This window comes from Meleagris gallopavo, chromosome 10 (genome assembly GCF_905368555.1).
Source record: "Meleagris gallopavo chromosome 10, MGAL_WU_HG_1.1, whole genome shotgun sequence".
Classification (NCBI taxonomy): Eukaryota; Metazoa; Chordata; class Aves; order Galliformes; family Phasianidae; genus Meleagris; species Meleagris gallopavo.
In genome coordinates this window covers 26,357,124-26,371,730 of record NC_139413.1, presented here as the reverse complement: position 1 = coordinate 26,371,730, position 14,607 = coordinate 26,357,124, and the positions used below count along the sequence as shown (strand labels likewise).

At 40.6% G+C, this 14,607-nt stretch overlaps 1 protein-coding gene across 16 annotated transcripts in view; it reads left to right on the top strand.

Moving 5' to 3' along the window:
• The window catches only part of LOC104912426 (uncharacterized), a 131,280-nt gene that overhangs the window by 16,299 nt on the left and 100,374 nt on the right, over positions 1 to 14,607 (top strand). For 8 of the 16 annotated variants that reach the window (XR_014885132.1, XR_014885137.1, XR_014885135.1 and 5 more), the window contains exons 4-5: positions 2,770 to 9,354; positions 10,298 to 11,795. The gene's annotated coding sequence lies outside the window, so the exon portion shown is untranslated. The remainder of the gene's footprint in view (positions 1 to 2,769; positions 9,355 to 10,297; positions 11,796 to 14,607) is intronic. The other 8 variants (XR_014885141.1, XR_014885139.1, XR_014885143.1 and 5 more) reach the window with 8 other exon arrangements.

Sequence of the window (14,607 nt, the reverse complement as noted above, 5' to 3'; positions counted from 1 at the left end):
TCCAGTAGCAGCTTGGTCATCTCCTAAGAGCAAGTAGCCAGACATGACTGCCTTCTTTCTCCTGTATTTCATTGAGTTTATCCACACTGCTAAAACTTGAGGCGACTTTTAGATGATTGATGCAATTAATTTCATGCTGTATCTCCAGTAAGTAAAGTATTTTCTCCCCGTTTTTCACCTAGCTGCTAGGATCAGACTGATAGGTTTTTATTACTAGAATATATACTAATATGTAAACATATTTTCAAGCCAAATCTATTAATTACTTTTTCTGTTATCTGCCTGGCTTTCCAAATAAATATATGAAAAGCAGAGAAGACAGGCACATGACACGATCTGCTGTGTAAATCACTCTGTATATCCTAAACCATTTTCTAGCACAATGCTAACTAATTTATATCAGAACATCCAACAATTATTCATGTTATTGATATAAAATTAATTCAGCGATGGTTCTCAAGTTAATATCTGACTCACGACTGAATAAGCCTCTTTATGTTTTGCAGAATATTTGGAAATATGATGTCATGGGTTCCTGCTAAAGGTGCATGTAATGATTCAAACGCCTTTCCCCTCCACCAATGGAGGATGGCAGTGTGGAAGTATCCATCTAAGGCCTACGTGTGCAAACCCACTTCACTTCTCTTCTGCGCCCACCAAAACATACATTTACCTAAAGTCTAACAATTATCTCATTTCATTTTGAAAATGCCAAAATACCACATTTTCTGTGTATTCTCTAATGGCTTTGTGTTTCCTCCTCATTACATCAACGGGTGGCCAGGTGTTGCCTCACCTCACTTTGTGTTTTGCATGGAGCATTCAGTTAACCAGGCTGGAACCAATAACTTTGGTAGCTCTTCCCCCTCCAGAAGTCCAACTCTTATTGCTCATCCATTTTTAAAAACGTGTTATTGATACTTCAGGGGACTTCAGGAATCCACTCTGTTGTGTCTGCAGCCAAAGAAAGGAGCTGGCCTGTCACCAGGATAAAGCTGCTTCTCGTGGCCATCAGGTTGCGTGACTACAGAGGTGCAGGCTCTTGCTGCATCCCACTGAGCCGAATCAGAAAATGGGGAATTTAATGAGAGTCTGGCTAGCATAAGACTTCAGTTCAAGTACAGAGATTATTTTGGTGACAATTAAAAAAAAACACCATGTATATTGGGTGGGCTTTTGCATCTCCAACTTGGAGTCATTTGAAGTTTGCCAGCCCTCATGTCTCTCATTAGTCAAGGATATTTGCTTCGTTTACCATCCATTTCTCTTTTTTTGTTGCCTTGAAGGAAACAATGTATTACAGAGGGGATGTTTTACTCTCAGAAAGTATACAGCAGTTCATTTAACTCTGCTTCTCCTGACATTGTAGCCTGAAATTCATCTCTAATCCAACCTATTCTTCCTGTGCAGAGTTAACCCTTTGGTAAGGGAATTACCTCTTATCTGAGACAGTGTTGGTCACAGTGAAATACACACAAATGTGTCTGAAGGATGTGCTGAATTCTCCCAGAAGGAGTTCAGCTTAACTTGCTGACCACAATTATCTGAAAATGTTTGCAGCCTTATATTCACTTGATTTTGTTTAACGCCTTCCTAATTGCTATCAAGGTTTTGACTTTCCATTTCAGATGTCTCTGAGAAACGTTCAGGTAAAGTTAAAACAGCTTACAGAGACTAAAGAGGTAGTGAGGCTGGAAGACTGCTTGGTTTTGGAGGTGCATACTGGTCCCTCTGCAAATGGAAGCATTACCCACCACTTTGAATTGCAACTGCCTGTGTGGCAGGCAGAAAAGACCCTCACTGGGGAAGGGAGAGGGCTGCCAACAGCACATTTTGCCAATGCCCACTGGCTATGGAGCCTGTCCCTAGTCCCAGTGGTGTGAAACAGCTCAAATATCTTTGACCCTTCCAGGCACGATGTAAAAAACCATCTGTACATAACAGCTTTGGAGGAGGCCTGATGGCATGGGATTTGGAGCTGGGTGGAATGGGGTATATTCTGCCACTTGATTTATTGGCTGGTCAGATTGATTTGCTTTTTCTGTGCAGGAGGATCATTATGTTGCCAGGTGTTTATTCCAATTGGACTGTGAATCTAGTTAATTGCCAGGGCACCTAGAACTTGTGAGTAACCTTCTATGAGAGCAAACCAAAACCTAAATGTACAGAAACAAATGAGGATCATGGCAGAATGGCCTTCTTTTGCTATCAGTTGGATGTCATAAAGTAGAACGAAAAGGTACCAGCCAGTGGTCGCAAGCCCTGTGCAACCCAGTGGACAGGGCCTGGGGCTCCAGGGTCCCAGGTTTTGTCATCAGCTCTTCCAGCAGATGGTCTGTATGGCCTTGCTCCTCCTTTTCCCAGGATGAGCCATGTGGGCTGGGACAAGAAGGCTGTGTATAGCTTGGGGTGCTTGCCCTATATATCACAGACCTGGGGACCTATCTGCTCAGCTGATGCATGCTGTGGCTTGACTAATACAGCTGCTTTTTCTTAAGTAACACTTGTTATTCCTGCACGTCGTGTGCCTTTTTTCTTCCCGCACTGCTGGTACAGCCAGTAGATGTCTGAGAGTTGCTGAGCACTTGGGCGCAGCACAGGGGTATATCCTGCTCAGTCCCTTAGGACTTGATAACTTCCCTTCAGCTTTTCAGTGATGATGCAATAAATTACTCAGCAATAGAATTTAATTGCACAGCTGAATACATCATTTACAAGGCTTTTAGTGTCCCCTACTAAATTCTCCACTTTTTCATCTAATCTCTGTAGGCTGCTGTGACGTTTTCAGAGACCTGCACTGTTTTCATTCCTGGTAAGTGCATCGATAAATCACAGCAGAAGAAAAAGTCCTGACATCTATCCAGAAGTTTTCACTGCAGCTCCCAGCCAGCACCAAGCTCCACGGATCACCCGAGAGGCACTTTGCCATTGCTCCATAATTACCATGGAACCTCTAATCCAGGCCACAAATTCCTCCCTGCCCATACTCCTTTTTATTTCAGAATGCGTATCTAATAGCAACCAAGGACTTTTCCTATTTTCTCACTTGGAATCTGTTTTGGGAGCTTGGAATTGCTATCTAACTCAATCAGTAACATCTGTGACTGCAGGGCAGCCTGAGTGGGAACGGTTAGGGGGTTAGACAGATTTCCTGCATTTTAAGGCTCTTTTCCTCCGAAGAGACTGCTTTGGGACAATCCAATTGCCTTTAATGTTGCTTCTTCCCTTCTTCATTTTAACCCCATCTTTTCTCCCCCTTTTTTCCTCCCCTCCACCTCGTTCAAGCTCTTTGGGTTTCAGAAGTAAAAATTATTTTAAGGACGTATGCCAGCATTTTGAAAAGTTTCAGTTTCAAACACATGAAAAGGAAAGTCTGAAGGGATTCCTAGAACTGTACTGCAGCTTGCAGGTATGGCTTTGATTTTCCTTTTGGCAGGCTTTCGCCATCCACTCTTTCATTGCCCTTCCAGGAAACACTGCTGGGTGCCTAAAGACCAGGGCGCTTCTTACACTTGGCAAGAGAAGATAACAGTAATGCTACAGCTTGGGCTTTGAAAGATTAAAAGCAACGTTTATTCCTTACAGTATTTTCAAACTTCTTTAAGTTAATTTAAAATCCATTTTAGAGAATGTTTAACTAGTAACACTGATTTATTTTTTTTTAATTCTGAATATACTGTACTTGTTATTTAAACCAAGTAAGAGCTAGATTAAAGTAAGCGCAGTTCTTTAAAGTACATTAAATGCTTTGAGCAGTCCTTTCCCTGTTCTGGAAGAAACACCCTGTGCTTCTGGGACTGGTCTCTTTATGATATCTCTGTGAAAGCCCTGGCAAGAAAAGCCCGTGTTTTGAGAGCAATTTTCAATTTTTCAGAAAATTTGTACCCCTCTCCCCTTTTGGTGTTTGACCGACCTCACTGCTAGCCAAGTAGAGCACAGGAGTGTTCCTTCCCCAGTTTGTGGGCCTGCTGATAAATTATTCATACTGCTAATGAGGATTGAGAATTTTCAGGCATTTTTAAATGCTTGCATCACTTCGTCAACATTTCTCTCACACCTGCATGCTTCAGGCAGTCAGGTGTTTAAAATTACCAACATAGAGCTCTGCCCTTCTCCCCCTGAAAGTGCTTTGCTTAACAGTGGAGTCCTGTGGCTATTTTGTCTGTTTGTCTGCGTGAGGTTTTTTCTGTGCTAATTAGCATGAGGGGAAAGGGGACTCTGAGAGGACTGTGTTAATTAGCAAAAGGGATCACATATCTCAGCTTATATTAATTTTGAAATGACAAGACACAGGTGCACATTTAGTGGCAGTGAATGCATGTTAGCATTTAAGGGCCTTTTTTTTTTTTTTTTTTTTTTTTTTTTTTTTTTTTTTTTTTTCCCTCCAATGGATGGATCTTCCTTTTAGAGGCAGTTATCAGAAGGAACAATCTCAAAGTAAGGAAGCCCCTGCTGAAGCTAAGAGCTACATGATATGAAAGGACTGATTATGTTTATATTATGTGGTCTCCTGTGAAAAAAATCAAGCCTTCCAGCTAGTAGAGAAAGGTCACTGGATCTGAGGAAACAACTGACTCAGTGTCTTAACTCTGAAGGAAATTAGTCCTTTGTAGATGAGAGGGATTTTCTGATCTAGTTTAGTGAAAGGCATGCAAGTATGAAAATAAGTTTTTTATGTAGGGTTGGAGAATAAAGAGGAGAATCAGAAGGAATGGGAATGGGAAGGTAAAGAGTCTTACATATAGTCTTATTTTTACCTTTAAATGTTCCACGGGTGACTGGAAGCATCATCCACGGTACCCTTAAGAAAAACTGAGTAGAAGGAGAGTGTCTGAAGAGGACATTTGGTATGTACGTATTGCTCTTTGAATTGTAGACCTGAGCCCATATTTGAGCCCAGTCTTGCCTCCAACACATCTTTTGTGGAATTGAATTTTCAATGGCTTTGGCTGAATGCGAAGATAAGAGTTGGCATCACTGATGTCCATTGTACCTTGGGGAGTGTCTTGGATGGGTTGGGCCCCTTCACTTTGCTTGGGCACTGCGTGTGCTGACAGGGGGTCTCAAGCATGCAAATCCTTCTCATAGATCATAGATCACTTAGCACAAAGAAAGAAGAAGAGATAGGCAGGGTGAAGCAGAAATGATTACACAACAGTGTGGGTTTCCACAGCAAAGATTGAAAGCAGGTGAATTTGGCTATAAACGGGGAAAAAATGAAGTTAATTTAGCTTGTTCCCTTACTTGGCATTACAAGGTTTCCATGGCCTTGTATGGGTACACAGGAATGCTTGTGTGCTAATAGCCAAGCTGTTTAGGTGAAGACCATGATAGTGCTGTGAGATTGCAAAAGGTGTAGGAATCTAAATCCTCATGTAAACTGCAGTGGCATCATGAAGTACGAGCACTGTAAATCTTTACAGATACTGGTCACTCGAAACGGATATACTTGTGAACTTTGGTGTATATTCCAATCATTCGGTCATTCTTGGATAACAGTTTTGCTCTGAAATAAAGCCAGCTGACTAACTGGAGATAACTTCATGCCCTGGCAGGAAGTATAGAGCATGTTTAGTGCTATACTTACAATGAAAGTGACCATTTTGATAAAGCACTGTAGAAGCTGATCAGAAACGCACATGCAATAGAAGATTGTTTTTAATGGCTTTTGAGGAAATATTAAGATTTATTCGTGTAGAGACCTGTTCAGCATGTTGCACAAATTCCTGTTAGCACACTAATAAGTCAATGTGCTACCAAATGTTTAGTCATTATAATTAGAGCCACGTATTGTCCTTTTTACAAATAGGTCTGGCTTAATTGCACCATTTTTCAGCAGGATTTATGTGGTCCTGTTTAAGCTAAAATTAGTACATGCACAAATGAAGTGCAAACTATTTTCCATCACTGAACTGTGAAATATTCTCCAGAATAGAGATATACTAACGTGTTCTGAAAAAGATGCAATAAGCAGTCAGGCAATTTTGTGATTTGTCTGCTTCTATACAATTTGCTAGAACTAAAAAAAAAAAAAATACACTGAAACATACATTAACTGCCGACTGAACAAAAACGTAAGTTAAATGATCTAAGTTGAGCAGTCCTTTTAGATCATCACCAGTAAGACAGAGGATGGGGGAATTCATAAATCTATCGTGATATTGCTAGCTTTCAGCATTTATTAAGTACAGTAAGAGATGGTGCATTTAATATATCACATCCATCACATGTAAAAGTATCACATTTCTAAGATGGTCTGTAGGCCTAAATTTTAAGTTACTGTGACTAATATTCCTTATTACCCACATAGCTGTGAGGGCCTAAAGATGTACTTTGGATGTGGTACATATAAGCAGGAGCTGCTTGAACTTGGGACACGTGTAGCATTTGCAATACATATGTATTGCATATAATATGTAGTGGTGTGATTTCCAAGAGTACTGTAACTTAGACATTAAAATCTAAATGCGTGGCTTAATCCTGCTTAGATCTAAAGGCCTAGTGCTGGTTGAAATCTTGGTTCAGTTTGCATCTAACAGGAAAAGGCATTTGTCTTCAGTAGAGCTTTGGTCTTTATGTGTAGAATAGAGACTGACTGACTGTTGTGAGGAAGTCTGCTGGGTCTGAGGGCAAATCAGAAAACCAACAAAAAGTTCCCATGTTACCTGAGTACTATTATGGTAGTGCTAAGAACTGTTCTGCCTCTAAACATGGGAGATTCTTCATGTTGTCTTCCTGTTGGTATTTGTAGCCGCAGTGTAGATAAATGCATTTTTGTGCAGTATGAGTTTGATGTAGAAAGTGGGAGAATGCCTCTATTATTAAAAATACACGAGGATTGAATATAGCCCTTGGTTCAAATCTACTCTCTTGGTTTTTATGGCTTGAAATTATTTCTTTGTATGCCTCAATGGGCCAAAATTTTGAGGACTTACTTGAAGTAAGGCAGCCAGTGACCTGTGGGGTATGATCTTGCCCACAAAACACATGCATTGTAGTGCATATGAATGGGTTAATATGCTGACAAGCAGTAGCTTGCAGGTCACTGCCATTTCTCTCTGCTTTAGCATGTCACCACAGTAATTCACGCTCTGAAACCTTAAGGCTATATCTGGTAACGTTCACTTCTTCATGCTGCAAATAGAAGCTTCAGCAGAGCTGTCTCTTAAACAGCACCGGCCCTGAGCAAGCACAATGATCCCTGGGGATCAGAACCATCCTCGGGCCACCTCAGTGTAGCTTACAGTGGTGTTTGTGATGTGTATTATCCCAAAGCTGAAAGTACTGGTACACCAGTGAGAGGCTCATCCTTCTCTGCAGCTCTTTGCCCCAAATGCTGCATGGTAACAACAGAGGTGCTCCCAAAGCAAGGCCCAGGACTACTCCGGTCTTTGGGATCGTGCTGAGGTCTGAACCAGGGTGTGACATTGGCCCTGCCAGCCCTGTCACTCAACCTTATTCTGCTCTTACGTAACATCTATTTTTCCTAAGAATTTTTGTAAATTAAAATCAGATGCCCAGGTTGAGAGATTTGATACCATCTGTAAATGAGGTGCTGAACATCAGAATGGTATTTCTCATGTAAACTTGTCCTACAGCACTTTAACAAAATCATTTAAGGACTGCTAGCTTCACTTGATAACAGCAAAACGTGATGCAGGAATAGGACATGGGCATCATAGCCATATCTGGAGAAATCATATGTGGAAAAGGATGTGACACCGAAATTTAGGGAACACTTTTCTAAGGACGCACATTAGTTGTGGATGTGCTGCTGCTGGTCTGGGCTTTGGGTGAAGTCCTTTGTAGATGTAGAAACCCTCCATAGTACAGGAAAATGTTCTTGGAGCACAGAGCTTGAGTTTTCTGAAATAATGGCGCTCCTAAATGAATGTGAGGAACGAAACATGCGTTGCTATCAATTTCTCAAGCTACTTATTTAATAGCTCTGTGATTTCAGGTGCTGCCACAACAAAGTCAGCATTTCCAGTTTTCGAACAGCTTCAGGTAGGCAGCTTAGGACTGTCCTGATTTTGTTGTGGAGCATTGTTTCCCTTTAGCTTGTTCCCCTCCATGTAGGGTGACATTAACCTGCCTGCATGTCAGGGGATGATCTCTATCTGTTGGACACGTGTCGTGTGAGCTGCTGACCTGTGCTGCAGTAGCACCCTGCAGCACCTGCAAGATGCTCCGCCGGCCGCTGTGTAGCACAGAGCAAGGAGCAACTGCAGCAGCCTGGAGGAAACTGGGTCACTCTTGTAGGTACCTTAAAATATGAAGGAAAATTTCTCCTGAAAGCCGTGGAGCTGGAAGCAGTTATTTAAGGCCTTTTTATGTGGAAGGGCTGCTCTTGCCTTAATTCACAGAAATTAATGCTGAAAGCACCTGGACTCGAAAGATGGAAGCTCTGCTCGCTTTTCTCAAGTTGGATATTCTGATATTTCTGGTGCATCTTGAATATGTAGAAGCAGCAAAACTTGTCTCAAGGAATAAAGGCATCAGCACAAGAAGGGGACAGATGGTGCATCTTCCTGAAACTGAACCACGGCTCGATGTTCCCAAAGAAATTGAATCCCACAAGGTAGACGTGGTTTTAAATGAGCTGGTGACATTAACAGTTGAGAAAGGAAGGAATGCCTCAGGTGTGATTGTCCTGTGGGGTGTCGAACCTCCTTGGTCAAGTTGGCCATGGGAAATCTCTCCCCCTAGGAGGGATGTGTTGCAGTGGGATGGAGAGGAGCTGGTGGAGGGGTTCTTTCAGGCCTCCAGCATTTGCACAAACTGTTTCACGGTTATGTTACGTGCTGATGCTGTCTTTCTGTTCATTTCACTTAAAGGTAGCTTTTAAAAGAAGAGCCTGAAGCAGTTTTGTGCTCACAGGATGCTCTCTGCTCCTTGCAATCCTGAGGCCTTAAAACCCACTTCACTTGCCCGGGGGTTGCTGAGGTGCTGTAGGATTGGCTTTCCTGGGCTGCCTCTCCAGCTGTGCGGTGTCTTGTGTTAAACTAATTTGTTTTCTCCAAAGAGGTTAGAGATTACCAGCATTTAAATGGTTATTAATTAAGGAGAATTTGTGTTTTTCTCACCTGATTTTTTTTTTTTTTTTTTTTTACATGCTTGGAAATAGCATTTATTCATGCAAGTTTCTGCTGAAAAAAAGACTTAGTAATTCACCTCAGCCTGTGGCCAGCAGTCTTTTGAAGCAAAAGTGCAAGGATTGGTGTAGGTAAGTTACATGTATCGCACAGGGGAGATGTTTTCCTGTCTCACAGTGGGAAAGGATGACATTCTCTGAACTGTGAGAGTTCCTCAACCTTTCAGAAGACTTCTGATCAATTTTCAAGCTTCATTATGGTAAGTTGAGATTTATTTTTTTTTTAATTATTTGTTCCTAGCAGGATTGGTCTTGCAGTTAGGAAAAAAATATATATATACAGATTAAATGATAGTTAGAATTGTAAGTTTACCAGGTTGCTGGAAATGTGCATCTATATTTTTCTTTCAAATTTCTGCATTGCAATAGATTTCTTTTTTCTTAATTCCAGAATGTATTTGGACTATTTCTTTATCCCTGATTCCTGTAGGCTGTCTGCAAATACTCTAGGCTGAGGATGAGCTTGAAAAGAATACGTATATGCTCCTGGAATATAAATTAATTCCTAACTTCTCCAAGTTAGATTGGTGATAACATTTTTTATCTTCTCAGATACCAGTTAGTGTCACGAATAAACCCAGAGTTGTTATGAAGGATCATCTGATTTCCTAGATTAATCCAAAAGTATGCTTTCAGATTTTGAACCCCTCTCCTTAACCTCTGTTCCAAACATAGTTTATGCTGAGATGAAGCAGAGACAAATACACAATAGAACCTAAATATTGCTGCCTAATAGGAAGAACTGAGGGGCGTGTGCTATATCTTCTCATAGCAACCATAGGCCACATTTCAGATGTGGGGACTGAATGGATCCCATGCAATGGTTTCCATGGTTGCACAGGGTTTGGTGTACCCAGTAACATTAATATTCAAGTCCTTAATAAAATAACTTGTGCAAAGACAATTCTTCCCTGTTTATTTCCTATCTTAAATGATTATTCTGTAGATTTTTTTTTTTTTTTAAATGGATTTAAGATATGATTAAAACTTAAAATGTAAAATATTTTTTTAGCATGGACTGGAGCCTTTTGTACTTGTGTAAGCAAAACTTCAGGTGCCTCTTCAGTCAACACTATATGATTTGGCTGATGAAATAATAATTCTTTTTCTTTACCAGCTTATTATTGTCATTTATCATAACAGAAGTTAGATTGCCATTTTTCGTCTGGCAAAGACATATATGTTGGTGATGGCTGACTGTTTTTAGAAGAAGACAATGTGAGGCTGAGAGCTTGTAGATGGGATTGCAGTTGTGAACATGTGACTTACCATTTTAAGCTCAGTAAGTTGTGCTGGATCATTGAATAATCCTTTATAAGCGAATGCCCACTTATGTTTTTTAATACCAGGTTGAAGATTTTTGCTTTTGTTGTCATCCAGGGTTCTCAGAGGTTCTCCTTTGCTGGAGGTTGTCCATTACCTCATTTTTTATGTCCTGAAAAACCTCAGCTCTTTATTTATGTGACCTCTGTGATAACAGCACTCTTAAATTACACGTTAGCCAAGAGTCATAGGGAAGTCCTAATTGTTGGTGTGCTTGGATAGTTCCACTTGATTAGGTCTTCCATGTCACCTAAAGTCGCAAATGTTTGGGCTTTATGAAATACTCCTTTTATAGTACCAGTAATTTGCAGGTGCTCTTCTAATTCTGGGATAAACCATGCCAAAATGAGGTGTAGGATCACAGGGAATCCTTGCTGCAGGGAAGAGACATTGTGTAACTGCTGATTTACTGGAGCACCGTTCTGGCAGTTGTGTTTGATTTTTCAAGTCTCAGTGGGAATATCTAGCTGTACTTGAGCATGGGGCTCATTTATCCATCCCATAATCATCAACTGAAATATGGAGAGGTTTTGGAGAGCTCTTCAGAAATACAACACAGTGCTTTAAGAAATTGTCCGCATTTGTGCGACTTTGATATCTATAATAGCTAGTAGCTACTGAGAAGCAATCAATGCTGACCTCTGGACTCTGCTACATGGCTGAAAACCTGTGTGTGGAGCTCTGTAAACCTCCCTGTGATTTATCTGAAGCGTTTATTATCTGGCTCACAGATGTGTACCAAAGCTCAATGTGCAAGAAGTTTGAATTTTTAGCTTGTGTAAACTGTTGTTTTCCCCCCGAAGTCTACAGAGTTACCATTCGACATACCCCAGCAGACGATCTGGTCTCTAACAAACTTTCAATGTATTGTTCTTGGCTGCATCTATGAATATTTGAGTGTGCTGAAGCTGGGCTCTGAATGCATTCATTCATGAACCACTGTATAAATGATCAAACACAAGGCTTCTTGATCTCAAACGCAATAAATCCTCTGCTTTCAGGTTTACTGGACTGGAGACTATCATAGAAATACTTCTTCCTCTCATATATACGAGCAAGCTGGACTCAAGTGTTGCTCACTTTGGAAAAATGCCCCTGCGAGTTCCCGAATTTCTTTGGCACACATAACAGAGAGTGGACAGAAGCATCTCAATCTTCATGTGTGGTGGTGATGGGTCAGCTACAGCCTGCCTACATGGATCATGTCTCCAGAGACACTGCTTACTGCTCTGGGGAAAGCAGTGACAGTGGAGAAGCAGCATTTACCTGAATATCTGCAAAATGCAAGCAGAAGGAAAGGTGACTGACTTTAAAACCAGTATGTGTTCAGATAAACTTATTTTTGTATTTCAAACCTTTTGTTATAAAAACATTGCAGAGAAGATTAACAGAGGTTTACCACTGTTTGCATTTCTATCTGGGTTTGTTCTGCACTTTGCAGGTTTCTTTACTGAACAGTTGTAGAGCCTTAGAGCAAAGCTGATGTGAAATGGATTTTGAGTCACAAAACAAGTACAGACTTCTCCTTGGACATAATACTTTTCTGGCAGTGATCAAAGTAGTTATATTCACATAAGAATTGTTTAAAGGCAATGTTTTTAAGGGTGTTTATAAGCTGGTGACATTAGAGAAACCTGCACAATGAAGACTAACAGCGAAAGGAAAGATCAGAACTTTTTCACCCTTTCTAGGATTCTTAAGTGGATGTTAATTCTTTCTGCAACAACGTATGACCCCATTTCATGGGAATAGCAATACTCAAATCTGAACTCAGTCAAAATGAACACTTAAAAATATTGTACAAGGGGGATTTGCTTAACCCACGTACATCATTGTGGATGTTTCCCATGTGACACTGGCCAAAATTTTTCAAATAAAAACCGTCATCATCAAGTATTCCTGTGATGCATATCTCCCTTGCAAAGGGCAGAGTAACAGTGACGAGTGGGAAATATAGTCTTGAGAGGCAATATTTCCTAGGAGAAATGCTTTTATTCTAGGATAAAATATTTTAAAATCAAATTTCTTAACTCCTTTCAAATTCTTTTTCTATGGAGTTGCTCATCACCTAATGCCAGCACTGGTAAGGTTTGGGAGAAGCATATTCTTGAAGGTACAAACCCACGTGTTTTCAAGGACGTGCTGCCAACTTCTCTTTCTCCTTTCATTAGCAGGGTTATCTGCTAATTGTGGTGAGCAAAAGTTTTTTATCAGAGTGATCTATCAGAAATACTTCAGTAGTAATTGATTTGTAACTTATTTAAACGTGAATGACCACAAGTATGACTTTTGAGGTTTTCAAGTGTTTATCATGCACACCATGCCTTCCTGCACTTAACTGGCATGACTATTTGAAAAAAAAAAAAAAGAGCCCCAAATCTGCCAAATTATTGATTGGATTGCTCTGTGCATCTGTTAACCTGTGTATCACCCTTCTTTGCATGGCTGCTTAAAAGTTTAATAGACAGTCCTGCCTTTTTGAATAGGAATTTTGCCAGCAAACAACAACTGGGACAGGATTATTGACTGTCTGGGTCAAAGATTTGAGGATAATTGTTGTGTTTAACTGTTAATTCTATAGTATTATCCCAGTAAGTTGTTGATGCATCTAAGAATTGTTTGATGTCTATCCATACACGCGTGCACACACTTGCCTATGGGAATCCACATGATTCTACTAATGTGTATGCCAAAGATTCACTGTGTTTTCTCATTTGTAAACAGAAAACATTTTTATTTATGTCCCGATAAAGGGAGCTATTCCAAACACATCACCAAGTTGTGTTTACGACTGTGTTAGTCTTACAAACTGATCAGTGCATCCTCATACACTTGCAGCTGTGGTTCAGGGTGCTGAAGATGCAGAAATGCCAAAGCTAACACTGGGCATTGCTAACCACCTGCTGCAGGGTACTTCACCCATCTGGAGAACAGTGCATAGAAAGCTACAGCCTTCACTCAGCAGGATGTGTCTGCTAGGAGAGCTGCTACCTGCCACCCGAAGTGTCTCACCCTGGCAGACAGGATGATGAAGTAATGGAGCCTGGCTGTCTGCAGCCAGGGCTGCTGCATTACATCCAAAGCAAGCTTGCAGTCAGCAAGTGCTGCATTAATCTTTCTGGGAGTGTTTGTTTTGCTTGTTTTGTTAGGCTGCATTTCAAGCAACTGATAGTGTGTTTGTGAGCAGCTCTCCTGTTGCAGCCCATTTTTCAAAAGAAGTGTGAAGACTGATGCTCCAAAGGTTTGGTGGAACATGAGTGTGAAGGGTTATATATGATCATGCTTGACATGTGTGAGCTGACAGTGCTTTCAAGTGCGTGTTAATATGTCTGTGCAGGTACGTTTGGGATAGAGGAGTTATGGCTTTGTGTGAAGCCTGATGAGTGTTTTAAGAAATACACCTTGGTCATGGTTCTTCTTTATGGATGCTAATTGTGTCAGTGCAGCTACCTCACTGCAAGTGAATTGTGTGCTTATTTGCTTAGTAATAGTCAAGTCTTCTAACTATTCAGGGAAAAACTCTGAAGCCTTCTGAGGATTAAATGATAAGTGCTTTATTGCTTAAAGCTTTTTGAGCATTGAAATTCCTGAGATTTTTTGGAGGTAAATGTCAGCGTATATGGCTTGTTGCTACCTGAACTTATGGTGTCACTCCCTGTCCAGCTGCGTTACTGTTGTTACAGTTCTATAGGTGCTTAAAACCACATCCTTCAAAATATTTGTGCATTTAGTTCTTATAGCCAGAAAGGAATCCCCAAGAACTTTTCAGGATGTGGAAAATTCAGATGTGATTCCAGAGCCTCCCAGATGTGTTGAAAAGGAAATATATACATATATTTTTCAGGACACTTTTCTCTTTTCAAGAAACCATGTGTTGATTTGAGGGGGGGGGAAAAAAGCAACATTTCTTCAAATCAAGAGAATTGTAGCTCCAGAGTGAGAGTACAAGGAGGTGTTACGACCTTGAGGTCTTTTAGGCTGCGTAAGTACTCTGAAAGAATCAGTTATTGTGGATGGGCTGTTGGTGTTTATGATGTGATGATCTCTCAGGATAACACAAACGCAGTGGTTGTTTCATGTCTACATGCTTGCCTGGAAACTTTGAGAAGAATCTTTTATTTAAATATGAT